Source organism: Crinia signifera, chromosome 6 (genome assembly GCF_055691185.1).
Source record: "Crinia signifera chromosome 6, ASM5569118v1, whole genome shotgun sequence".
NCBI classification, from domain to species: domain Eukaryota; kingdom Metazoa; phylum Chordata; class Amphibia; order Anura; family Myobatrachidae; genus Crinia; species Crinia signifera.
In genome coordinates this window covers 72,125,792-72,153,693 of record NC_139222.1, presented here as the reverse complement: position 1 = coordinate 72,153,693, position 27,902 = coordinate 72,125,792, and the positions used below count along the sequence as shown (strand labels likewise).

The 27,902-nt window shown below is 45.8% G+C and overlaps 1 long non-coding RNA gene across 1 annotated transcript; it reads left to right on the top strand.

The window, feature by feature from the left end:
- The first annotated feature begins 38 nt into the window (after positions 1 to 38).
- Positions 39 to 27,902, top strand: LOC146007717 (uncharacterized). Its single transcript, XR_014444392.1, has 3 exons — positions 39 to 136; positions 6,751 to 6,982; positions 27,365 to 27,902. It is a non-coding gene; the product is annotated as an uncharacterized LOC146007717 (long non-coding RNA).

The window sequence follows — 27,902 nt, the reverse complement described above, 5'->3', positions numbered from 1 at the left end:
CCTAATGACACAGTGTTAAAGTGCTGGTCATAATTATTATTCTTGTTTGCCCTAAACCTGCTGCCTGAAACCAGTGTTTGTTAACAATCCCTTTTATCTTGGACTTCAGATCAAGTATACACTTCTTGTTAACCAGGTAATTTCAAGTTGCTCCCAGCAATCTGTTCTGCCACTGTTTGACTGTACTTTGTGGGTATGTTTCTTATATTATCCATTTCTGAGTCACAAGATATTTAGATGTTTCACTTTCACCATGTCTGACTTCTGGCTCATATTTGGGTATTTCACACTGTAGTACATAATGGGTAAGTTGGGGTTTCTGTCACCCGCTGCTCTGATATTGTCAGCCTAGTAAATTACAATGCAACTGGCCTTGTAGTTTCATTTGTTTACATAAATCACCAAATCCTGCTATCAATTGACCCATTTTCCTTCTTTGTTATGTCGATTGAGACTGTACAGTAGATTAAATAATTTATAAATTTGCCATTATTTAGCCAGATCCATCCACATTATAGCTAGTGCACGGTTAAGACCCAAAGCAAGATTATGGGGGAACCTGAGCCCAAATGCTGCTGGGAGCAATTGTTTCTTTTCTGTCCCTCAATAGTGCCCTAGTTAATGGATATGGTCATTTTTGAACCTGGAGTTTGCTGAAGTGCAGATCTGTGACTTGAATCTCGGGAGCACAATATGGCTGGTTTATGGGACAGTAGAGCTGGTGCAGGACAGCTATTCAGGATATGAAAGCACTGGGATTAAATAATTCCCATACAGATGGAAAGCTGGAGCAGAATCAGCACCTACTAGTTTAGAATATGACCAGAGAGATACTGAGCTGCTGGGAAGGATGATGATTTAGTCCACACCGGTGTTGAACCAATGAAGCAGATGTGCTGCTGGAGTTCTGGCCAGCTACACAGGAACACCAGGATTAGTATTGTACTGCTAAATGCAGAGGAGGTGGAACATTGCAGGCCAGCTGTTACATGAACACTGGAATTAATACTGTACCGATAAAGCAAAGGACCTGGGAGACTTTATACCACTGGCTTGCTGATGATTGGTTTAAAACCATCACCTGATGGCAGATATACTGCTCATTGGATGCAGAATGGTCAGCTGATGTGGACTGTCATGGCGCTGCCCATGACTGGGCTTGGAGGATAACTCCAGCTTGGTGCGCACATCGTATCGGCCGGGATGGCCGCAGACCCCAAGGGAGTGGTGGAGCAGATTTAAAGCATGTAGAGAGTTGGCTCCAACAGACAGATGGTGCAATGATTGGCAGAATACTACTCTGCCTGCGCTGCAGGTAAGAGAGCGCCTGGCTGGGCAGCGCTGTTCTACCCCATTTTGTGACTGCCCCATAATAGTGCCTTCGATTCTAATAGTTTGGGAGAGAAGAGGGTCTGTGTGCAGACTACATATGGGTCCCCTCCTCTTTGGTACTACAGTATACTCTAGCTTTGTGCCAGAGTTTACTGTGCAGGTCTCTGGAAACATGGGGCCCGCATCTTGTTCCTTGAGACTTCTCTACTGCACACGCCAAAAAACTGCGAAAATGGCTACAGCACAATTTTAACCTGTGAAATCTGCCAAGCTGCAGTGTCTGGCTTCTGGCCAACACATCCAGGGATGGCAAAGAAGTAGATTTCACTATATATGGGTAAAGAGGGTGTGATGTGGGCCCCCTTGAGCCAAGTGAGTCCTGAGTGCTTTCACTGCACCCATTCTAAATATGCCATTGCCTTGTAAATGTTATGCCCAGCTGTAATGTCCTAGTTATTGGTATGTTTTTTGGGATTTTTTTTCATCTTTTACCATCCACATAGACTTTGAATGTGAATGGTAGTGTGCCAAGCGCAGCAGTAGTGGAGCAAGGCCCTACTACTGTGGGCATGATGTGTAAATGGGCACTACTGCTATGGCATTGTATATAAGTGGCACTACTACTGTGGGCAATAAGTATAAGGGGTACTACTACTGTGGTAATTGTGTATAAGTGGCAATACTACTGTGGGAGAAATGTGTACAAGGGGAACTACTGTGGTAGTAATGTGTACAAGAGGCACTACTACCGTATTAGCAATGTGTACAAGGGGCACTAATACTGTGGGAATAACATGTACAAGGGGCGCTATTTACCAATTTACATATATTTCAGCTAGAGATGTGCAGACTCAGATTCCGGAGATCCGAGCCCCCACGGACGTCATCATTCCGAGCCCGATTCCGCCTGACTTGGTCCGTCCGCGTGATCAGAACGTCAACTCCCAGCGCCGGATTTCGCGAGGCTTTAAAAGTGGCTGCCGCGCCCGCCATCTTCACTCCAGTCAAGTAGTGGGTTGGGAGAGGGTGTGTTGGTGCTGCTGCTGGGGCTTAAACTTGAGCTTGACCTTGAGCGCAATATTTTTCAATCGCTGGTGCTGTCTCTCAGTGCTGCTGTGTAGTCTAACTGTGTACTTGTAGTACTACTGTCTCCTCTGTGCGGTCTACCTCTGGTGTGCTGTGCTGTAATTAATTATTTTATTCGCTGGGGCTGTCTCCCTCAGTGCTGCTGTGTACTCTGTTCTCCTCTCTGCTTAGGAGAACAGTCTAACTGTGTACCTGTAGTACTACTGTCTCCTCTGTGATGGTGCCTACCTCTGGTGCTGTGCCTGTAATATTATATTATATATTAATAATTAATTAATTATATTATATATATAGTCCACTGGTGCTGCCTGCACTGAATCTGCCAGTATTATTTAGTGCCTGTAATATTATATTATATATTAATAATTAATTATATTATATATATTATATATATAGTCCACTGGTGCTGCCTGCACTGAATCTGCCAGTATTATTTAGTTACTCAGTCCACTGTTGCCACTGGCAGTGCTTCTGCCTACCTAGTGTACCTACCTAGTACATACTAGGCTGCAGTGGCGTAGCTAGCGTAAGGCAGCCCCCGCTGCCGCTTGGGGGAGCGTGTGGCAGTGGGGGCGCCGTCTGCAGGGAGCGCTCCACCAGGCAAAAAAACTGCAGTGCAGGGACTCGGGAGGCGCTGTCCCAAGCTGTCAGTCAGCGGCGCCGGCAGCAGGAACTCTACCTCCACAGTACCTCTCACATCCGCTGAGGCTGCCGCTGTGAGGTCTGTAGCCCGTGAGTACTTATGTCCCCTCCGGTGGATACCTCCTCCCCCTCCTCTGCCCGGGAGTCGGGACCTTCCTCCCCTTCCCTCCTAGAAGAGGTCACAGGTGGCTCCATACCCTAGAGCCGGATTAAGGGCCCCCCTCCTGCCGCTCGGAACCCCTGCACTGCTACACAGCACCACCTCAGCTGTCACTCAGCAGAGCAGGGAGAGGGATGTGCAGTACTGCAGATCGGATTAATAAGAGAGCTCTTCGCTTCCTGGCTCCCTGCTGTGCTGAGTGACAGCTGAGCTGGTGCCGTGTAGCAGTTCAGGGGGAGCCGAGCGGCATCTCAGCTGTTCAATAGCGACGCGTGTAGGCAGTACTAGTAGGCACCAGCCTGTAGCTGTGGTGAGCATGCAGGCAAGCAAGCCGTTGCTCCTCCCCTCCCCCGGGCTCTCACAGAGCTGTCTCCTCTCCAGTCTCCACCATGACACCCCCCCCCCCCCCCAATCCCCACTTAAACACAGACGGCAGCCGCCCCCCCCCCCCCCCACACACACACACACACACACACACCCACCTGTGCATTCTCCAGGAAATCCCTAGTCTCCTACTACATGACTGAAGAGAGGGGGACATTGAAGAGGAGCCATGCCGCCAACGAAGATGGAGCAGCGAGCAGGGTGAGTGTGTGCTGGGGAGACTTGGGTTTGGGAGGCTGAAGAACATCAGTAAAGTTCTAGGGGCAGCAGGGTGCTGCACAGTGGCTGGGGGCAGGGTGCCATGTGCCCCGGGCCATTGCATTAATGTAGCACTGCTGCACTGTGTGCATATATCTCACAGCCAGGAAGGATGCTTCGGCTGCCAGGGACCAGGTCAGGCTGCAGCTACGTGATTGGGCTGGGGCTGATTGCTGTGTTCTGCACATCACCTGGAGAGGCTCTGAGTGCTGGGATTAGTGGGCCACGAGGGGCGGGGCTTATACATGAGGGGAGTGTGTGGAATATGTATATTGGGCATCGCAGTGTGTGGAATATGTATATTGGGCATTGTGGTGTGTGGAATATGTATATTGGGCATTGCGGTGTGTGGAATAAGTATATTGGGCATCGCGGTGTGTGGCATATGTATATTGGGCATCGCGGTGTGTGGCATATGTATATTGGGCATCGCGCGTGTGTGGCATATGTATATTGGGCATCACGGTGTGGGGCATATGTATATTGGGCATCACAGTGTGTGGCATATGTATAATGAGCATCACGGTGTGTGGCAAATGTATAATGGGCAACAGGGTTTGTGGCATATGTATAATGTGCATATTCCACACACCGTAATGCGCATTATACATGTGAGATGTGTCTTTACATTGTGTCATATTGTGAAAGGGGTCCTACGGTGAGTGGCATATAGTGTAAGGTGCATTATGGGGGGGGGGGGGGGGGGGGGGGGGCGCCAGAAAGATTTTTGGCAGGGGGGAGCAAAATTTAAAGTTAGCCACTGCTAGGCTGCTATATCTAATTTAATTAAAAAATAATACTTGTGCTGTGTGGGACTGTAAAAAATAATTCCATGCTGCTGGTGCACTGACGTGTGCCACTGAGTGCCACTGCCAAGCAGTACCTAATATAAAATTAATTATTATATAAATTCTGCTGGTGCACTGCATAAAGCTACTGGTGGTGTGTAATATAACTACCTTTTGAAAGGTGACCACTGGCAATGCTACTGCCTGCCTACCTACCTAGTAGTTTATTTTCTCTACCTACTAGGCTGCTATATTATTAATAATTAATTGAATTATATATAGTCCACTGGTGCTGCCTGCACTGAATACTGTGAATAGAGGTTGCCAGTATTATTTACTCAGTCCACTGTTGCCACGGGCAGTGCTACTGCCTAAGTGTACCTACCTAGTAGTACAACTACATACTAGGCTGCTATATCTAATTTAATTAAAAAATAATACTTGTGCTGTGTGGGACTGTAAAAAATAATTCCATGCTGCTGGTGCACTGACGTGTGCCACTGAGTGCCACTGCCAAGCAGTACCTAATAATAAAATTAATTATTATAAATTCTGCTGGTGCACATACTAGTATTGCTGACGTATCTACCTGTCTTGTGCCTAGTACTGCCGTATCTACCTGTCTGGTCTGGGGCCCACTGCCTAATACTACCGTATCTACCTCTGCAGTGTCACTCTTACATGAGCCACGTGTTTGTGCCGCACACTTGTGTGGCTTAGCATAGTTATCCAGCTACCTCGGTGCAACCTTTTGTCCTAAAAACAATATTGTGTGGTGTTCAGAATAGACTGGAAATGAGTGGAAATGAATGTTATTGAGGTTAATATAGCGTAGGAGCAAAAAAAAAAAAAAAATTCTGCGGTTTTAGCAGTTTTTATGCTTTTTTAACAAAAAAATCAGAACCCAAAACCCAAGAAATCCAAACACAAAACACTTAGGAGGTGTTTTGCCAAAACCCATTAGAACCCAAAACCTCAAGGTAATCAGAACCCAAAACCTGAAAAGTGGCCGGTGCACATCCCTAATTTCAGCATAGTTTAGTATTTTGGACCTGGCACTTGGAGGTGCTCAGTAAAAAGTGAATTATTAACTTTTGGAGACCGTTTCTAGACTCTGGACTTGTCAGGAACTGCCTTCCAATCCTGCCCTACTAGCAGTATACTGTACCACAGGTTTTAGAACACTAGATTTTAGTTTGCATTAAAGTACATTGCATGCATTGCCTACATTACTATTTAAAGTGTATACAGTACTAAAATTGCCTAAATTACTATAGTTTCTTTTTCATGTGTAGCAAATAGAGTCAGGGAGGGGGCTTCCCGATACCCCCCCCCCCCCCCCCCCGCATACACCATTGAAGTGGGTGAGGTGGAGCCTGAGGCAGGCACCGAGAAGGAGTGGTTAGTGAGGTAAAAGGTGAACTAGGCCAGAACAATACTTGTAAGGCCAACTGTCTGGAGGGTGTGGAGGAAGAGAGGAGGGTTCAGTAGGATAAGCAGATAGAAGTGAACGCTGGACTTGGCTAAATGCGGCTCATTGGTGACTTACTCATAGATCCTAGAATCTATGAGCTAAAGTGTGTATGTACTTGCCTGGTCATGTTTCGCTAAAGAGGTTGCCAGGTACATGCATTGTTTAGTGTGTACCTGGCATTAATGTACAACTACTTTATTTTTCTAGTCCAAGTGAGGCCCTCTGTCCAACAGTTCTTCCATACTTCTATATATCGATGGATGATTATGTAAATACATATTTTTAATCTTTGGGCATCCTGTAGCTCTCTATAAATAAAAGCTCGCTCTGTCTGACCTTAATCTCTGTACAACACTGTATGTGGAATAGTCTTTGCTACTCATCATGTCTGGGGTTTTGAAACTTTGTTGACTTGATCAGATCTCTTGACATTTGATAATTGCATTCTGCTATTTAAGCCGCACGTGAATGATACGCAGGTCAGTTCCTTTTCATTCTGACTGAGATTTCCTTTGAGGGTCTTTGCGGGTGATTGAGGCCTAACATTCACTATATGTAACCTAGCGATATGCATGTGTGCTACTTTGCCTTCCTGTTGGTTTTGAATTCTTCTTCATGTCTTGCAGCTCTCCTCCGGCTGAACACATCTCTCCCTCCCTGTCCCCCTCGCTCATGCACACACTCCCCCTGCAGTAAGATAAGGAATGAGACACTTTCGACTCAACACCGACTGCTGGAGCATATTGAAGGTAGTCAGTGCTAAGCCATCTAACGGATCAGCATCTTAGACCCAACTGTGTCTCCTGAACCTACCTTTGCGGTGCGGAACAGAGATCTGCCATCCCAGACCTGCTCAAGGTAGGGAATGATAATGTATGCTTAGAGAAGCCATAAATGTGCATTTCATTTCAGTGGCTGGTTTAATACTATGGAGAAATGCTGTACAATACATCTCACTAACAGAGCACACACTGAGACAACATATTAACCTTTTCTGTGTCAAACAACCCACTAAAAATAAAACCCCAGGTTCTCCTGCTCCAGGAAAGGTGGGCAATGCATTAACAGATTCTACTGGTTCTTCAGTGCTGACGGGTATCTAGCTTACACCAATAATTCTATTGTAACACTCAAATTGTGCTTTAATGAATTGCAAGGAAATGAAATGCTCGTTGTGCTCCGCATAAGCTCTTTTACCCTGTGCAATGTAGGATTATGGTTAAGAACAATGTATATACAAATGATAGAACATTCCTGTGTTTCTAGTAGAGGTGATACGGTTAATTCTATGGCAACAGGGTTTATTTTATTTGTTCTGTACTTTGCATCTTATTCCAGCTAGAGGTGTTGATAATACTTTGTAACCCCCCTCTCTATAATTTGACCGGGGAGAATCCTATTATTTTGCTTTTTTCCATTTATAATAATATCCATCTTTTCACACTAGTATGTAAAGGATATAAAGCTGTCAATCATGTGTGGTTACTAGGCAGCAAGCATTGTCACAGTCACAGCAAGCAAAAAGTAGCACTGCTCAGTAACCCTGTTTTCTCAGCTTTCGAAAACCTTGTCCTGTGATGGCAGAAGGTGGTCATCATTCTATATACGTTTATTTCACCCGGTGTATTCATGGAAGATTACCTTTCTTCTTGATAGTTCTTAAGCATTAAACATACACTAAAGTTTATTAATGAAGCGTCGGGTTATGTCGGTCACCCAATATTTAAAAAGCAATGCATAGCTAGTAATGGCATTGCCCTTTAAACTATCAAGCATAACATGATAAGAAATGCCTGACTTAACTACCTGATGCTTCGTAAATAAGTCCCATTGTGTTTGTGTTGTGGCGGTGGCTAGATGTACAGTATAAATGGAATGTAGTTGGCATTCTGATGTTTACAATCCTGACCATCAGAATGTTGACAGTGGGATCCTGATCAGTGGAAATGCCAACAACCTGAATCGGTAAGTAGAAGGGTTAGGGTTTGAGTTGGACTGCAAAAGGGTAATTTAGGGTTAGGCTCCGGGGTAGGGGGGTACCGGCACATTAAGGGTTATGCTGTGGGAGGGATTTGCTAGGTTTAACTGTAGAACACATTGACAGCCTAGAACACATTGACAGCCTTGTTACCACCTGCTGCTGACAATCCGCACCCAACCCATAATAACTGCCTATCACTGTAAAAGTGGCCATACAGTAATGTGATTTTGCCCGATTCCAATTCCTCTGGTTGAGAAATCAGACAAAAAACTATGTGTTTTAGATGCTCCGATCTGATGCGTGGTCCCGTGCGCATTGGATCGGAGCACCTAGGATCTGTTGGATGACAGCCTCTGGCAGAACTTGCTTGGATCGCATGCCATATATCATATGCAAAAGGACCACATGCGATCCTGCCACCCGGGAAGGTCCTAGGCAGTTCAAGAAGAATCGCATACCACTTCTCCCTTCCGAGAAGTCGCACAAATGTATGGGAGCCTTAAACCTCTACTGCAAACATTGGTTAACAGTAGGGAAGCCAATCACTGGGCATTTTTTTCAATCCCAGGATTTGGGATTGAAAAATGCTGGCCTCCCTACTAAAAACAATCCTGCATATTTACTTACATGGGCGGATGCGGTGCGGCTGGGAGCCGGACGGGAGCTGTGTGGGCAGTGCGGCTGTGCACCTGCGCAGCGTGACCTCTGACCACGTCCTGCTGCACAGAGCTGCACAGCCAGGGACGGTAGTAGCTGGGCAGCATCTGAGCAGGTGCCGAGACCCGGCCCAGCATTAGACTGTTCATGCTTAGTGCTTATAGTTGATATTTCAGATGGCATAAACTGTTGAAAATAGAGCTATTATCTCTTGGACAGATGAACAAATTTGAACTGTAATAGACTACTAATGTTACTGCTATCTAACTGCTCTGTTGATTGTTTATTGATCTTCATATGTGTTATCTCAGCAAAGCCAGTTTGTCTGTGCGCAACAGGTTAATCAAAAGGAACCCATAAAGTCAGCCATAAAACGATAACACTTTACCTTTTTCCTAATGTTGGTCAGAACCATCAGATTATGTTGACATGAATTATCTGTGATCATTTCTGAAAAAAGGAACTATGGTTTCCAGATACCTCTGGCTCCTCAATAATACCCGTGAGCCATACCCATGGTTAAATGCCAATTTGTCACTGTCAAAGCTTGTAAGATTTGTTTTTATCAGGTGAGAATAATGCTTTACTTCAGCACACAGGTGCAGTAGGAATATTGCAGCTAAATTTATTGTAGTCAGATCCTACACAGAAATGCTTATAATAATAATAATAATAATAATAATAATAATAAAAAAATGAAATGGGCTCACTGCATAACTGGGAACCCCTGGCATAGTTTTAGTTTTGAAAAAAAAAAAGTGGAAACATGTAGATTACATGATTACTAGTAAGCCTGCTCAAAGCTAATGCTTCGAAAGTTAGTCTGCTACAGTACCTTGTAATTGCCTTAGTTTCACTCACTACCAACAGGTGACATTGTTTTGGAGACATACAAATGGACACTAGACACATATATGATGATTGAGTCACATTAAATTTACAGCATGGCATAACAAAGATTTGTATCAGCCTACTGTCATCTTTTGATGTTTTACTACATTTGGATGCTGGCTTGGTACCACGCACACACACGCATGCATGCAGGGCCGGCACTACCCGCTCAGCAAAGGATGCAGAGCAGGGAGGCGCCGGGCAGTATAGGCGCTCTCCCTGCTCTGCATCCCCTGCTGTCCTCTGTGGCTGCTGTTGCATCTCTCACACTGGGTGATAGGCAGCGGCGCCGGCAGCACAATGCTCCCTCCTGATTCCCCAACCCCGTCAGCGGCAGGGACCGAAAAGGGGCAGGGATACATGGATGGAGGAGGAGGGGCTACACAGGACAAAAGGGGTGACGCTACATGGGGAGCCAGACTTCTGAAAAAAGGAAGCTGCCACCCTGAACTAGGTAAGTGACATGTGAGAGTACTACTGTGTCAGCAACTATTAACCATTGGCAACTAGTGTGGGCATATGTGTATAGGCATCGCTTCTTCTGTCGGAAACTGGTGTGGGCATATGTATAGGCAGCACTACTACAGTCGGCAACTGGTGTGGGCATATGTATAGGCAGCACTACTACAGTCGCAACTGGTGTGGGCATATGTATAGGCATTGCTATTAGTCGGCAACTGGTGTGGGCATACGTATAGGCGGCACTACTACCATTGTCAACTAGTGTGAGCATATGTATAGGCAGCGCTACTACCGTCAGCAACTGGTGTTAGCATACATATAGGCAGCGCTACTACAGTTGACAACTGGTGTAGGTATACTTATAGGCAGTGCTACTACTGTCGGCAACTGGTGTAGGCATTATATATAAGCAGTGCTACTACTGTCGGTTACTGTGGGGAATTATGTATAAGCAGCGCTACTTCTGTCACCAACTGGTGTGGGCTTATGTAAAAGCAGCACTACTACTTTTGGCAACTGGTGTGGCCATTATGTACTGTATAAACAGCGCTACTACTGTCGGTAACTGTGGGCATTATCTATATATAAGCAGCTCTGCTACTGTAGGCAACTTTGGGTGTTATGTATAAGCAGTGATAACACTGTGTTCATATGCAGGATTACTTTGGCCATTACATGTAGCATAATGTATGTAATTACATTATGTCATATGGGCATTATGATGTGCAGCATATTGTGTAAGGGACATTATGATTAACAGTATGGCATAATGTGTAACAGACATTACTGTGTGTGGTATAATGTGTAATGGGCATTACAATGTGTGTAGCATAATGTGTAATGGGCATTACAGTGTTATTGGTAGCTTGATATGGCCACGCCCCTTCCCCACGAAGCCATGTGCCCATATATTTGATGCGCGCCATTGGTGCGCACTCTCCCAGTTTTGGTTCTAATGGTAGGGCAGTCACCAATTCTCTTTCTGGCACAAGGCACCAAAATGTGTAGTTATGTCACTGGTGCTGTGTAATGTGAATAAGATTATGCTACTGTGTGTTGTAATTTGAAATGGGAGTGCTATTGTGTGGCCATGCCCCTTCCTTGGGCGGGATTCTCTAAACCAGAAATGGTGATTCCCTGCAGAAGCCTATGGGCTTCTTACTGCAGAGCTGGGTTAGAGATCCGTCATGGATCCCTCCCAGCATGCCCTGCATCCAGACCCACGCTCTGCGCATGCGCAGACAGAATCTCGGGTCTCAGATTCGGAAGTTCAGTGCCAGAGCCGGATCGCAAGGGATAGCTCTTATCATAAGAACTGTCCCTTGTGTTAATAATCACCTATGTTAGAGCATGTGTGATTATTAAGAATGCGAAGCCCGGTTATGTGCTGCGATGTAGGGCGGCGGATGTTAGAGCATCCTGCCCCTTGTGAGACCACACGTCTTTCTTTCAGTGTGCGCTGTCCCTTTGTAAAGTATGGGAGGGCGCAAATTTATAGTTTGTTAGTCCTTCTTTAATGGACAAAACCATGTGCACTGCAGGTGGAGTTATTTTGTTTCTGTGCAGTGTAAATACTGGCTGCTTTATTTTTACACTGCGATTTTAGATTTCAGTTTGAATCTACCCAAATGCAACTCTGTTTGCAATCATACATTACCAGGGAGGTCTAGGAACAGGGCATTTACTCCCTCATGGAGAGGGTCAAGTAGGCAAGTATAGCATACAGATATGCAGAGTTGGTCACAGATCATTTGATAATAGAAATGCCTGGGTAACCCTGGGCAATGCTATGGTCATGCAGTATGAGCATGGGAAATAAGATGCTGCACCATGTTTTATTTGTATGGGATTGTGATTTATTTGTTGCGACGCATCTGCGTTTCAGAATCTCGGATAACTGCTAATAGCTCAACTCCCAAAAATACTGGCATTGCATACAACTCAAATTAAAGTTGCCGACTCTTGGGAAGAAAGCCAAGTTGGGACAGTGCTGAGAGATATGGGGGCGTGGCTTCACATAAGGGGCAGAGAGGGACACACAAGATTTTAGGAATACCTTCCCAACAGTCCTGATTCTCACAGGAATGTCAAGGTTTTTTGGGACATTCCCGCGTCCCGCCCGGGGCAGGCAGTGTCCTGTGGTGAGGGGGTGGCTGTTGAGTCCCCCCTGTCAGCTGCTGAGCAGCGCTAAATAGACGCTGTGCGCATGCGAACAGTGTTTATTCCCGCAGCCAGGGGGACTGGGGGCATGGCTAGAGGCTCACAGAGCCTCTGGGCTATGCCCCTGTAGAAATATGCCCCGGTGCTATTGCACCGGGACGAAAGGGGCAGTGCCGCCGCCGGGTGGTGCCGCCCCCTGCAGCCAGGGCCAGTGTACTAGTGCGGTCACTGGCCCTGCTGCTGGCTGGCGCCTGCTTCCTGGCCTGGGGTGGCCTGGCGCCACCCCGGGGAGCCGGAAGCAGACCCTCCAGTGACGCCAGGCGTGGGGGCAGCGGCGAGCCTTCGCCGCTGATCCCCACGAACAAAGGGGATTTGAATACGGCGCCAAAGGAGAGCCAATCATGGCTCTCGCTCTGGCGCCCAATGGGAAGTGGCGGCGGCGAGCCAATCCTGGCTCGCCACGTCACGAGCCCCGCCCCCGGGTGCTGGTTTGAACTAACCAGCGCCGGGGGCGGGAAGGGGAAGTCGGCGACGGAGCAGCAGAGGAGAGGAGACGGCTGGACGGAGCGAGGTCTGCCGCCGGAAGCCCCGGGAGGCGGCAGCTGTGTGCGGAGTACTGCTACACGCTGCCGCCCGCCGGGCGAAGGACACAGCGCCGGGGACAGCCGGCGAAGACGGAGGAAGCCCGGGTGCGGCGGGGTGCAACGCAAAAGAGCTTGCCCCGGCCCCCCGCTGCCCCGGTGAAGACTGCAGGAAGCCCGGAGGTGGTGGGAAGCATCCCACCTCCGGTGAAGACGGACCACCCTCGTGGCTGGACCAGGCTTGGTCCAGCGGAAGGCCCTAGGATGGGTAAGTCCACAGTGCGGGTCCCCTCCCTAGACCACCAGGTGTGCGGGCAATAGGTCCGTGGGCCCAATTCAGGCACCAGGCCTGTGGGTATTGTAGTCGGGCTCTAGGCCTGTGGGGACTTAAGGTTTTGTATTGTTGGGCCTCAGGCCCCTGTTGTATTGTTGGGCCTTAGGCCCCTGTTTTGTATTGTTGGGCCTTAGGCCCCTTTTGCACTGTTGGGCCTTAGGCCCTCCTGTATTGTTGGGCATTAGGCCCCTCTAGTGTCGTTGGGCATTAGCCCCTTTGTGTGTGGGTGGGCATTAGGCCCAGTGGTGCTCTGGGCTTTAGGCCCTTACATAGTAGGCCCCTCGGGCCCCATTGGGTTATTGGGTCACTGGACACCAGGTCCAGCTGGCTGTGGGCGCAAGGCCCTGATCGTGTACGAGGCTCAGACCCTGCTCGGGCTGAGGCCTCTCCTTAGAAGTAACGGGCCTGTATCGACAGGCCTCGAGTGCAGTTATCGCCGCAAGGGGTATCGCGGTAAGGCTAGGAACAGCCAGAGGGAGGTAGGCCCTCGCTAGGTGTTGGTGCAGTGTTGTCTCTTTACATTGCACTGTTTTACTTGACACCGTGTACTGTATGCTGTACTGGGGTTCACCAATCGTGGCCCTGTGCAGATTGTGTTCCTTTTCAGGTTGCGCGGGCGTTAGGCGCCAGGTTGCGTGACGCTAGGCCGTGGCATCGGAAGATCCGGCGCTAGTTCACAGGTTGCGCGGGCGTTAGGCGCCAGGTTGCAGGACGCTAGGCCGTGGCATCGGAAGATCCGGCGTTAGGTCCTAGGTTGCGCGACGCTAGGCTGTGGCATCTAAGGATCCAGCGCTAGGTCGCGAGTTACGTAAGCCGGCTTCAGGCCGCAGGGTGCGCAGGAGGTAAGCCGCATGCGCGTTGGTGTATTGCCCTGCCCTAGGGAGCAGGAGGTTACGTGAGTTCCTTTTCAGGTGCTGGTATCCGCACTGGAAGTGTGACGGTGGACCAGTGAACGACTGGTGAGTAGAAATTGTATTGAATCTGTTGTCGTGTTGTTTGTGCTCCTTCCCCTCCCCGGAGCGTTCCCCCACCTCAGTTACGCCTGCCGTGTTCCACAAGCGGGCGTAACCACTCTGAGGCCAATAGTGCCTGTGATGAGCATCCCCTCCCCCCCTTAGGGGGTTTTCCCCCTTGTTCCCCCTACAGGTGCAGTCGCTTCTGGAGACCAGTGGAGCAAGAGGAAGGTACCGGGACCGTCACAGGCCCGAAGGTAGGAGGCGGAGCGGGCGAGGTGAGTACGCACAGCGAGTGGTGCGCGCCGGGCCCTCTTACACCCCCACAGTGTCAAAAAGGGACTTAGCCTTGCAGGAAACCGCAAATATAGGTCACGTCCCCCTAATTTCATGCCCCACTTCCAGCAGCCAGAAAGTTAGGAGGTATGTTTTAGGTGAGGGCATGGCTGCATGTTCTTCTCACCATCATAGCATGCCCTGCATTGCACAGCCAGGGGAGGGAGCAGCATGTCTGCAATGACACAGGTCAGGGAGAGTAGGCAGGTTTGACTCATATCCACAGTAAAAAGAGGTTAAACAGCTAATATTCCAGTGCAATGTTTAAATAGTTTTTGCATTTATACATTGTATTTGGCATAACTAAGCAGTGGAACAGATCTGCACCTATTAATTATTTTGATGGGGTATGGGTCATTATGTCAACATTCAGTAGGTCAACACATGAAAAGGTTGACATGGGTTTTTCATGTTTTTTTGTGTCTGTCGACATATGTCAACGTGGACACTGAGCTCACCATGCTCTGGGCACGATGCCTCACTGCACTTGGTGCACTTTTATATTCTCCCTATATGCCCACTCAGATGGTGAAGTATGAACAAGTCATTTTTTAAAAAAAAAATCATGAAAAACTATATTTTTCTTTGTCAACCATTTACATGTAAACATTTTGCTTGTGTCCACCTAAGGCATGTTGACATTTTTTATGTGTCGACCTATTGTATCGACCAAATGTCCGCGTACTATTTAGATGCAATAAAAGTACTGCTACGAGAGTCCTCATATCTTTGAGACCATGTACAGTAGCACATGCTGTGTTCTGTGATTCTGAGACATATTTCCTTTTATACATGTCCTGAGAGGGTTTTATCTATTTAAAAAACTGCTGCACTTGTGTGTTGGAGTGGTTATAATTATCTTACTCAGGAAGCAACCTCAATTACAAGACGAGAGGCTGTAAATATAAAACGTGTGCTTATAGCTAGCTCTTTAGGAGCAGCATTTACTTATGCATAATCAGCTGCAACGCTTCCCAAATTAGCTCTAACCATTGGTAAAAGCATTACTACAAACCCATAAAATAATCCAAGTATTAGAGTGTAAATGTATGCTCTCCTGAGAAGAAAGGGCCATTAGGATGTTCTTACTGAATCTGCGTCGGCAGTTAAAAAAAAAAAGTGTATATTTAAAAGTTATTAACCCTTTGAGTGCCAGCATCTTTGTGAGAGATGTTCAAAATATCCGCTGAAAATGCCAGCGTTGCTCACATTTGTTATATCAATTCAAATAAAAATGTTGCGTTAAAAAAAGTTGTTGCTTGGCAATTTTCACACTTATTTTTTGACAAGTTCACTTGGGTTGAGAGAGTTAAGGCCCATACACACTTGACGACTTTGAGCTGAAATCATCAAAACATCATGTTTGAGTGGCTTTCACCTCTAAAGGCCCATACACACTTGACGATTTTCGCCTGAAAATCGGTCAAAACAGCCGTTTTGAGCGATTTTCCGCTGAAAATCGACTAGTGTGTATGCCCCCCAGACTGCCGACTAGCGATGATGCGCGCTCCCGCATCATCGCTAGCGAGGTCCCTCGTCGGCTGGTTTTACCAGCATGTCTAGCGATGATGGATGGTTTTTTATCCATCATCGCTGTGTGTGTATGCAGCAGGCTGAAAGATTATCCACTTTCAGCCCGCTATACCGCCCCAAAGCCTCCCCCTGCTCTCTCCCCCCTTCCCCTGCTCAGACGGAACATGGGGAAGACGCACTGCCGGCAGCCACCCCTCCGCCCGCAAGTCTGGCCATCCGCAGCGGCTCCCGGTCCCCCTGTCATCGGTGTCCGCACTCAGCATGAGCTTCCAGCCGCCTGCCCACTCCGAAGTCCATCTGCCCCCCGCACGCAGCAACTCCCGGTCCCTCTGTCACCTGTCATCGGTGTCAGCACTCGTCATGAGCTTTCAGCCGCCTGCCCGCTCCGAAGTCCATCTGCCCCCCGCACGCAGCAGCTTCCAGCCCCCCTGCTGCCGCATCACTACTGCTGAAAATAAAACAGCAGCAATTTTTACGTGGTGAGACCATATATATATATGACCACTGCCACAATATAAATATATATATATATATATATATATATAATATATAAATATATATGACCACTGCCACTATATATATATAAATAACTTGGATTCTGCAGCCTGGCACTCTCCCATATAGTCAGCAGCCTCAGTGCCTTCTGGGGGTGGTATGTAACGTAGAAGAAGTAGCAGCAGCACTCAGCAGGTCTTTCAAAAAATTATTATATTTTCAAAGTGAACAAACTGACGTTTCGGAGCTCACATGCTCCGTTATCAAAGTGGACTGTCTCACCAGTTCACTGTGATAACGGAGCATGTGAGCTCCGAAACGTCAGTTTGTTCACTTTGAAAATATAATAATTTTTTTGAAAGACCTGCTGAGTGCTGCTGCTACTTCTTCTACGATATATATATATATATATATATATATATATATATATATATATATATATTGCGAACAGTCGGCACTGGCTCTCTTCAGTTGCGCTTGCGGTGCCCGGACCACGAAAGGTGCAAATATTGATACAATCTCCGGCACTCGATCAAAGAAGCTCACCACATCAAAATATTGCTATGCAACGTTTCGGACCTTTTATTAGGCCCGTCGTCAGGCAGTACAGTATCAAAAAACAAGTGTACAACACATACCTTTATACCAGAAGCCTTCATCTTTGCCGCGCCGTCCCAGTCCGTGACTTCCGCCCCTCCACCGGAAATGTGGAGCTTGCGTCACTCCCACCTTCCCCGGGAGCATAGTACGTTGTCATGGTGATCTGGCGCGTCTAGATGATGCGTACATGTGCAGAAAGTAAATAACACCTAAATATGGACATACAACAAACAACACATTAATATATATATATTTACAATATGTACAGGTCAAGGATATAGGTGCAATATATAATACAGTTACCGATGATGCAATACGAGACTTATAAATTTCATAAAAACATACTGAGATTTAATTGCTCGTTAAGTCCCCTCGGATGTACTGTATCTAATATATGGATCCATTTGGATTCCAAACGCAGCAGCTGTTTACCCCTATCCCCTCCCCTGTGATCATCAGGGATATGATCTATTATCATATGTTTTAAACTGGATATGGTGTGATGTTCATTAAGAAAGTGCTTGGCGACCGGTTGGTCATTGCCTTTGCCACTTAGTGCTGCCCTTATGGCAGATCTATGCAGCGCCATTCTGTCTTTGAATGGCAATATGGTTTTACCCACATATGCCATTCCACATGGGCATTTAATCATGTATATAACATGTGTGGTACTACAGGTGAGCGGGTGTCTGATGGTGTATTTAGTGCCATTATGTGGGTGGTGAAAATACTTGCCAGCTATCATGTGACTGCACGTAGTGCAACCAGTGCACTTATGGCAGCCATTCTGTTTGGCATTTATACCCTTCATGGCATTAACATGTTCTGTCACGTCAGATCTTATCACCCAATCCCTTATGTTCTTGCCACGCTTGTAGCAGGGGCGCATCTTAGTTTTCTTCAAGCATTTCAGGTCCCTGTCATTCTGCACTGTTGGCCACAAATTGTGGGTGATCCTTCTCACTTCCTTATGCATCACATCAAAATTGTGTACCCAGTTGATCACATCTTCTGCATCATTATTCTCTCGGTGAGTAGTGAGGACTTCATGTCGACTAAGTCTGTCAACCTTAGCTTTTGCTTTTGTCAGGGTTTGTTCTTTATAACCTCTCCGTCTGAATTTATCCAACATGTTTTCCATTTGGTCCTCACACTCTTTGGGGTCACTAGTAATTCTTTTAACCCTTAGTAATTGGGAATAAGGGAGGCTGTCTAGCGTTGGTTGGGGATGGTAACTGTCAGCTCTTAAAAGCGTGTTGCGATCAGTCGGTTTGCTGTATAAACTGGTCACTATTCTGTCACTTTCCAGTCTGATATTTACGTCTAAAAATGGTACACATTCCCTGCTCATTTTGAAAGTGAATTTTATGGGACTGTCTTGTTCATTGATATTACTCATCAATGTCTGGAAATCATCATAAGACCCAGACCATATAAGGAACAGGTCATCTATAAATCTTTTGAAAAATAGGACCCTGTCCCTTACTTCCCTGTTAAAAAACAGGTCTTTTTCTATAATGGCCATATAGGCATTGGCGTACGTTGGAGCGACATGGGATCCCATAGCAACGCCAGTGAGCTGGGCGTAATAGTTGCCATTAAAATAGAAATAGTTGCGTTCCAACACTAATCTCATTAATGTCACAAACCACTCTACATCAGGTCCTCTATATAGTTCGTGGTTAGTGAGTAATTTCTTTACAGCCAGCAGACCCGCCTCATGTGGTATGCTGGTGTAAAGACTGGTTATATCCAAGGTTACTAACCAGGCATTGTGCGGAAGGTTACCCAAATTCTGTAGACAAATCAACAAATCAGTGGTATCCTTAATATAAGTGTCCCCCGCCTGTACACATGGTTGCAAGTGATGATCTAAAAATTGTGATACATTGCTGTATAAAGAATCCCTTGCGGATATAATGGGCCTACCCGGTGGGTTGACCATATTTTTATGTATCTTAGGCAACGTGTACAGGAGGGGCACTCTTGGATAATCAACAGTAAGAAATTGCAGAGTCATATCGTTAATTACACCATTGTTATGCATTTCTTTCAAGGTATTGTCTAACTCAACCTTGAACCTCTTGGTTGGATCTCTGCTCAGTTTCATATAGGTACTGGTTTCACTGAGCTGGTTATAGATCTCTGCCACATATTTATCCACATCCTGGACCACCACCCCTCCCCCCTTATCAGCTGCTCTAAAGACTACATCACGGTATGTGCTGAGTTGTTTTAAAGCCTTCCATTCGTCTGAGTCCAGATTATTTCTATAAATGCAGGGAGTTTTTGTAGCTTCCAAGATCTGGTTGTCGACAGCTCTAGTGTAGCCTTGTATTGCTACATTGGTCGACACTGGATCAAATTTGGACTTTCTGCGAAAATGATTAATATCTGGTTCCTCAGTCCTGTCTTTTTGGTTACCAAAAAATTCTCTGAGTCTTAAGGTCCTGTTGAATTTATATTGGTCGACACGCCAATCGAATGTGTCGAATGTATTGGTGGGTACATACCCTAAACCTTTATTCAGGACCGCTGTTTCCTGTTCAGAGAATTTTCTTGTGGACAGGTTAAATACTAGGCATTCCTCTTGCCCCTGGCCTTGTCTTTTTTGGCCACGGTGGCACTGCCCGCCTCGTCTTGTTGGCTGTTTTTTGCGCCCCGTCCTCTCCGGGTCAGCACGCCTAAAGGGGGTCGTTGGGATGTTTTAGATCCTCTACCACGCTGGCTGGACTCATCAGAGGAGTTTTGATAATCACTGGAAGTGGCATCATCTCTTCCTCTCCGTCCATATTGGCGCTTCCAGTTGTGTCGATTATATTGGTTTTCCTGTCCGCCTGTTAACCATCTGTAAACTCTGGACTCCTGGTAGTCTTTGTCCACCACCTCAAATTTTTTCTTTTTAAACGCTACGAGTTCTTTCTTATAATTGGCCACTTGTGTTTGTAATTTACTGAACAATACAGTCTCAGTTGTTGGTGAAAAAGTTGTAATGTGACTCAATTGAAAGTCATCAATTTTTTTCTTAATCAGCGCCAATTCCCGTGCTGATTCTTCCACGACTAGCGTCATGAGGTCCATGGAGCATTTATTCATGACCGCTATCCAGCGGCGTACAAAATCTTTATTGTACCTCCCAATGGTAGGTGAGTTCTTGACCCGAAATCCTCTGGGGATATAATCGACACAACTGGAAGCGCCAATATGGACGGAGAGGAAGAGATGATGCCACTTCCAGTGATTATCAAAACTCCTCTGATGAGTCCAGCCAGCGTGGTAGAGGATCTAAAACATCCCAACGACCCCCTTTAGGCGTGCTGACCCGGAGAGGACGGGGCGCAAAAAACAGCCAACAAGACGAGGCGGGCAGTGCCACCGTGGCCAAAAAAGACAAGGCCAGGGGCAAGAGGAATGCCTAGTATTTAACCTGTCCACAAGAAAATTCTCTGAACAGGAAACAGCGGTCCTGAATAAAGGTTTAGGGTATGTACCCACCAATACATTCGACACATTCGATTGGCGTGTCGACCAATATAAATTCAACAGGACCTTAAGACTCAGAGAATTTTTTGGTAACCAAAAAGACAGGACTGAGGAACCAGATATTAATCATTTTCGCAGAAAGTCCAAATTTGATCCAGTGTCGACCAATGTAGCAATACAAGGCTACACTAGAGCTGTCGACAACCAGATCTTGGAAGCTACACAAACTCCCTGCATTTATAGAAATAATCTGGACTCAGACGAATGGAAGGCTTTAAAACAACTCAGCACATACCGTGATGTAGTCTTTAGAGCAGCTGATAAGGGGGGAGGGGTGGTGGTCCAGGATGTGGATAAATATGTGGCAGAGATCTATAACCAGCTCAGTGAAACCAGTACCTATATGAAACTGAGCAGAGATCCAACCAAGAGGTTCAAGGTTGAGTTAGACAATACCTTGAAAGAAATGCATAACAATGGTGTAATTAACGATATGACTCTGCAATTTCTTACTGTTGATTATCCAAGAGTGCCCCTCCTGTACACGTTGCCTAAGATACATAAAAATATGGTCAACCCACCGGGTAGGCCCATTATATCCGCAAGGGATTCTTTATACAGCAATGTATCACAATTTTTAGATCATCACTTGCAACCATGTGTACAGGCGGGGGACACTTATATTAAGGATACCACTGATTTGTTGATTTGTCTACAGAATTTGGGTAACCTTCCGCACAATGCCTGGTTAGTAACCTTGGATATAACCAGTCTTTACACCAGCATACCACATGAGGCGGGTCTGCTGGCTGTAAAGAAATTACTCACTAACCACGAACTATATAGAGGACCTGATGTAGAGTGGTTTGTGACATTAATGAGATTAGTGTTGGAACGCAACTATTTCTATTTTAATGGCAACTATTACGCCCAGCTCACTGGCGTTGCTATGGGATCCCATGTCGCTCCAACGTACGCCAATGCCTATATGGCCATTATAGAAAAAGACCTGTTTTTTAACAGGGAAGTAAGGGACAGGGTCCTATTTTTCAAAAGATTTATAGATGACCTGTTCCTTATATGGTCTGGGTCTTATGATGATTTCCAGACATTGATGAGTAATATCAATGAACAAGACAGTCCCATAAAATTCACTTTCAAAATGAGCAGGGAATGTGTACCATTTTTAGACGTAAATATCAGACTGGAAAGTGACAGAATAGTGACCAGTTTATACAGCAAACCGACTGATCGCAACACGCTTTTAAGAGCTGACAGTTACCATCCCCAACCAACGCTAGACAGCCTCCCTTATTCCCAATTACTAAGGGTTAAAAGAATTACTAGTGACCCCAAAGAGTGTGAGGACCAAATGGAAAACATGTTGGATAAATTCAGACGGAGAGGTTATAAAGAACAAACCCTGACAAAAGCAAAAGCTAAGGTTGACAGACTTAGTCGACATGAAGTCCTCACTACTCACCGAGAGAATAATGATGCAGAAGATGTGATCAACTGGGTACACAATTTTGATGTGATGCATAAGGAAGTGAGAAGGATCACCCACAATTTGTGGCCAATAGTGCAGAATGACAGGGACCTGAAATGCTTGAAGAAAACTAAGATGCGCCCCTGCTACAAGCGTGGCAAGAACATAAGGGATTGGGTGATAAGATCTGACGTGACAGAACATGTTAATGCCATGAAGGGTATAAATGCCAAACAGAATGGCTGCCATAAGTGCACTGGTTGCACTACGTGCAGTCACATGATAGCTGGCAAGTATTTTCACCACCCACATAATGGCACTAAATACACCATCAGACACCCGCTCACCTGTAGTACCACACATGTTATATACATGATTAAATGCCCATGTGGAATGGCATATGTGGGTAAAACCATATTGCCATTCAAAGACAGAATGGCGCTGCATAGATCTGCCATAAGGGCAGCACTAAGTGGCAAAGGCAATGACCAACCGGTCGCCAAGCACTTTCTTAATGAACATCACACCATATCCAGTTTAAAACATATGATAATAGATCATATCCCTGATGATCACAGGGGAGGGGATAGGGGTAAACAGCTGCTGCGTTTGGAATCCAAATGGATCCATATATTAGATACAGTACATCCGAGGGGACTTAACGAGCAATTAAATCTTAGTATGTTTTTATGAAATTTATAAGTCTCGTATTGCATCATCGGTAACTGTATTATATATTGCACCTATATCCTTGACCTGTACATATTGTAAATATATATATATTAATGTGTTGTTTGTTGTATGTCCATATTTAGGTGTTATTTACTTTCTGCACATGTACGCATCATCTAGACGCGCCAGATCACCATGACAACGTACTATGCTCCCGGGGAAGGTGGGAGTGACGCAAGCTCCACATTTCCGGTGGAGGGGCGGAAGTCACGGACTGGGACGGCGCGGCAAAGATGAAGGCTTCTGGTATAAAGGTATGTGTTGTACACTTGTTTTTTGATACTGTACTGCCTGACGACGGGCCTAATAAAAGGTCCGAAACGTTGCATAGCAATATTTTGATGTGGTGAGCTTCTTTGATCGAGTGCCGGAGATTGTATCAATATATATATATATATATATATATATATATATATATATATATATATATATATATATATATATATATATATATATATATATATATATATAACCACTGCCAACAATGATAAGGCTGTCCAATTTTTTTTTTAAATAAATATATATATATATATATATATGTGTATACATACACACATATCTATAGCTAATGAGGCCGCCACTCCCGCCACCCCCACTGAGGTTAGTGCGCTCCAGTGCCCTCCCAATGGGCAACAGCCAGACGATAGATGAGGAATAATCAGACGCCACTCGAAGACTTGTCAATCATCAAATAAGTGTATTAGCAGAAAACTTTTTTTTCTGCTAATACACTTATTTGATGATTGAAAAGTGTTTGAGTGCCGCCTGATTTATACTCCTCTATCTATCTATATATGCACCACAGCCCACCAATTTATATTATGGCAGAAATGCAACACATACATTGTTGGCGCAGGCCGGCAATGTATGCGTTACTGCAGCTACTGCCCAATGTATATTATGGCGGTAACGGCCATGGCGGCATTTACCTGATCACTGGGCTCCAAATATACCCAGCCCAGTGATCAGTTCTGAATTAGGCACCAAGCACAGAAATGCACTGAAATTAAAGGGCCCCTGCTCCCACCCTTGGAATACAAACCCCGCCCATTATGTAAATATCCTTTTATAATGAAAGATTTTCATCAAAGTCTTTCGCTGCTTGAAAATCTCTCGCTCTTTGGGGAAAATAGTTCAGTGTGTACGCACTACTTTGGTGAAAGATATATCTTTAAGAGATTTTGGCAAAGTCTTTTGAAATGAAAATCTCTAAGTGTGTATGGGCCTTAAGACGTCTGCTCATTTTTGTCTGCTGTCCCTTCAAATTCTCCTTAGTGTGGCACATGCACCCCTAATGAGGCGCTCACCCACACAACACTAAAGCCGCCTGTCTACTCCGCCCGCCGTGACCCCAGCACTGCAGCGACCAACCAGGGAAAATACTCTTAAGGTGCGTACAAGTTGGACACACCTGTGGGTTTTTTGCAATATCCCCCATCGCCTTAACATGCAAGACAGCAGAGGATATCACTAGTGAGTGGCATCCAGATGCATCATGGCCCACACTGTTGTTCGTTGTCTACATTGGCAGGTAAGCAAGCATGTATACCCAACTTTAGTGTTCACAGCAGAAGTGAAAAACCCAATTTTCCACCAAGGGAAGGATGGCAGGAAAGAGAGCAATCAAACGGTTTGCCAACATTCCATCTGCCCCCTCTGGGAGAGGAAAGCGAGCTTGTGCAGCAGGGGGCGAGGCTGGCAGGTGTGATGTAGAATGGCAGCAGGGGGCTCAGGTTAGGATGTGGCACAGGGCGCATGGTGCTTGTGGTCACATCATCATGGCCATGCCCCTGCTACACAATGCCGATATTACATGCATGGCATATTCCACAGTCCCTTTCAGGTTGCTCTTTTGCTATGGAGTATGACTGTAGTAGGACTGAGAAGCACCTAAGACCAAATTCCCCCAATGGAATGTGATATTTGTATTGAGCATGCATAACAGAGCTTTGAGTATAATCTGCTAAATTAAATATATTCAATAAGTAATTGGGCATATTTTGAATTGGCTATATTGTCACTTCAAAGATGCATTAGCTTTTTGTTTACAATACAGTATAGTAAACATTTTGACCACTCTGAGAATTTGACATTTTTATAATATATTAAATGTTTTTCTTCAGAAAACATATAAGAGCATACTTGCCTACTTTTGAAAAATAGTTTTAGGGAGATTATAGTTGGAGGCAGAATTTTGCACAGCGCCCCATTGAGGGGGGGGGGGGGGGGTGTCATGCTCCACCTAAAGGGCGTCTAGTTCCATATATGGAGAGATTGTGAATGTGGCACCTAGAAGTGGGGGTGTTTACTGCTACATCTAAGAGTTATCTTTTAAATCTACTTATATACAAATGTAGATGAGCCCGAAAGCAGTTAGTAAGAGCTACTATACTTGCTAAAGTGCTGGAAAATGGTGCCGATGATTCAATGTAAATGTATCAGTATCTATTTCCTTTTTTCCCCAAAAAAGGTAACTGTATAATGTGGGCTAGGTGAAATGAGGGAGATTGCTAGACTGCAGGAGAGAGGGAGATTGCTGCTATTTCAGGGAGTCTCCTGCAGAATGCAGAAGGGTAGGCAACTATGTTTAAGAGGACAGTCTGTGGTACAGAGTCTATTTTTTTATTTTGCAGGTGCTAAATGTTGGTTTCAAACAAGTGGTAAATACATACATACATACATACATATATACATACATACATACATACATACATACATACATACATACATACATTTATTACCCCTTCTGCTGGAGGGGGAAGCCTGGTCCTGTGTATCTGGAATGTGAACCAGTTATCATGGCTACACTTTCCGCCATTACTTTTAATGTCGGTCCAGCCTAGGATGCATAGCCATACACTCGGATGGATGATCAGTTTTCAGTTATACCCAGTGCTATTTTTCAGCAGGAACCAGCAGGAACTCAGTTTCTGAACCTCTAATTAAATATGATGTCATCAGGAACAGGGATCCTGAACCTGTTCTGGGCCAAAATGTACTTTCCATAAAAAATGTTTTACTTGAAAGTCCCCTGTGAGTGCCTTTGTTTCTAAATACGGTACTCTTTACCTAGAACGGCGCCAGCGATTGAAATCGCGGTCGTCGTGGGTAAAAATCGCGGTCATCGCGGGTAAATCGGGATGACCGCGATGACCGCGATCACCGCGATTTTCCCATAGGGAACAATGTTAAAACGGCAGATTGACCGCGATTTTACTGTTAAATGCCTCAATGGACCCGATTTGGGGCCAAAAAGGCCAAATTAACCCTTAAATGTCCCCCCAAATTTTTAACGCCACCCCACGATCCACGCCAACCCGAAGCGTGGCGAGCCCAGCGAGCCCGCGAGGGGCGGCGGTACGCGTCCTCCGACCTTTTCATGCCCTACTATCCACTAGGGCGTGGTGTGAGAATATAATAGTGTGGCGAGCGCAGCGAGGGGACGCGGATACCTTCACAGGTAGACGCGTCCCCTCGCGGGCTTCACAGGTGTCCGCCTCGCCACGGACACCTGTGAAGCCCGCGAGGGGACGCGCATAACTGTGAAGGTATCCGCGTCCCCTCGCGGGGCGCGCTGCGCTCGCCACGCTTCGGGCTCGGTGGCTCGCTGCGCTCGCCACACTATTATATTCTCACACCACGCCCTAGTGGATAGTAGGGCATGAAAAGGTCGGAGGACGCGTACCGCCGCCCCTCGCGGGCTCGCTGCGCTCGCCACGCTTCGGGTTGGCGTGGATCGTGGGGTGGCGTTAAAAATTTGGGGGGACATTTAAGGGTTAATGGGCTCTGTGGCCCATTTAACATTGATTCCTATGGCCAAATCGGGTGGATTGAGGCATTTAACAGTAAAATCGGGTCCATCGCGCCTTTTAACATTGATTCCTATGGGAAATCGGGAGCATCGCGTCGCGGGCATCGCGGGTACATTTATGGCCGGCCGCGACGCGACCGACACGATTTTCATGTTTAACATTGGTTTCAATGGGAAATCGCGGGCATCGCGTCGGTCGCGTCGCGGCCATACATAAATGTACCCGCGATGCCCGCGACGGGCGCCCTTCTAGGTAAAGAGTACCCTAAATACAATATGTACATCTCACTCACGCATATAAATATATATTTTTTATTAATTTTTTTCTATTTTATTGATCCACCCCCAGATCTGGGTTGGATCTGGGATTGTGATCCGTGTCCGAACTGGCTTAGCTATGTGAAAGGGGTATTATTTGGCCATTTAGGGGGTGCTCCCCATTTGATAGTCCAAAAGTTGATGTGCTCCCCTGTTGCCCCAATTTATTTCTGCATCCCTCCCAATATAATTCTGCTTGAAGATATTATTCAGTTGCAAAAAAACAGTAAGAATGACAATTATCAGTTATGTATTTTTAAAACCAGCCCTTGTATTCTTGGTGATTACAGTAAATCGGTACATCCGGTAGTAGTTGACTACCCTACCGGATTCCGCAGAAGAATCCCATGTCAAGCTTTTATCTCTTCAATGCCTCCCTGCATTATAAATCCAAAATCCAAATTCTTTGTACTCTTCATTGCAGCTAGAGCCTAGAGGACACCAAGGAATTTCTGGGCAAGAACAAACAATTACAGCAACTCAATGCCTAAAATCTCACAGACTTGTTCAAGACGTTCAGTTGCTGTTCTGACAAAAAAAATCAGATTGGAAAGAAATGTTAGCTACAGATACGTCCTCTTCTGCAACATTCCTTCTTCCATCATTTCAAGTTGTAATGAATTAAGCTCTGATTAGCTGCATTGGGAAGACTGATTATTACAGAGATTTGGGAAGCGCCACAATTGTTGAGCAACAATCTCCTTTCCTGTCCATATTGTAATAAAAGAAGCTGTGGGGGGATTATCTGGCTGATGCAGCGAAAGCGTGTGGATGCAAAATAGAGTGACGTAAATCCTCCATATTAATGAACAATTAATATTCTTAAAATTGTTGCTACGATGTGATGATATAGATAATCAAATAATAAACCAAAGAGAGATGTAAGTCAACCTAGAGGACCAATAACAGAACATCACTCTTGGATGAAAAATACATTTTACTCAGGTGTAGATGTATGAAGC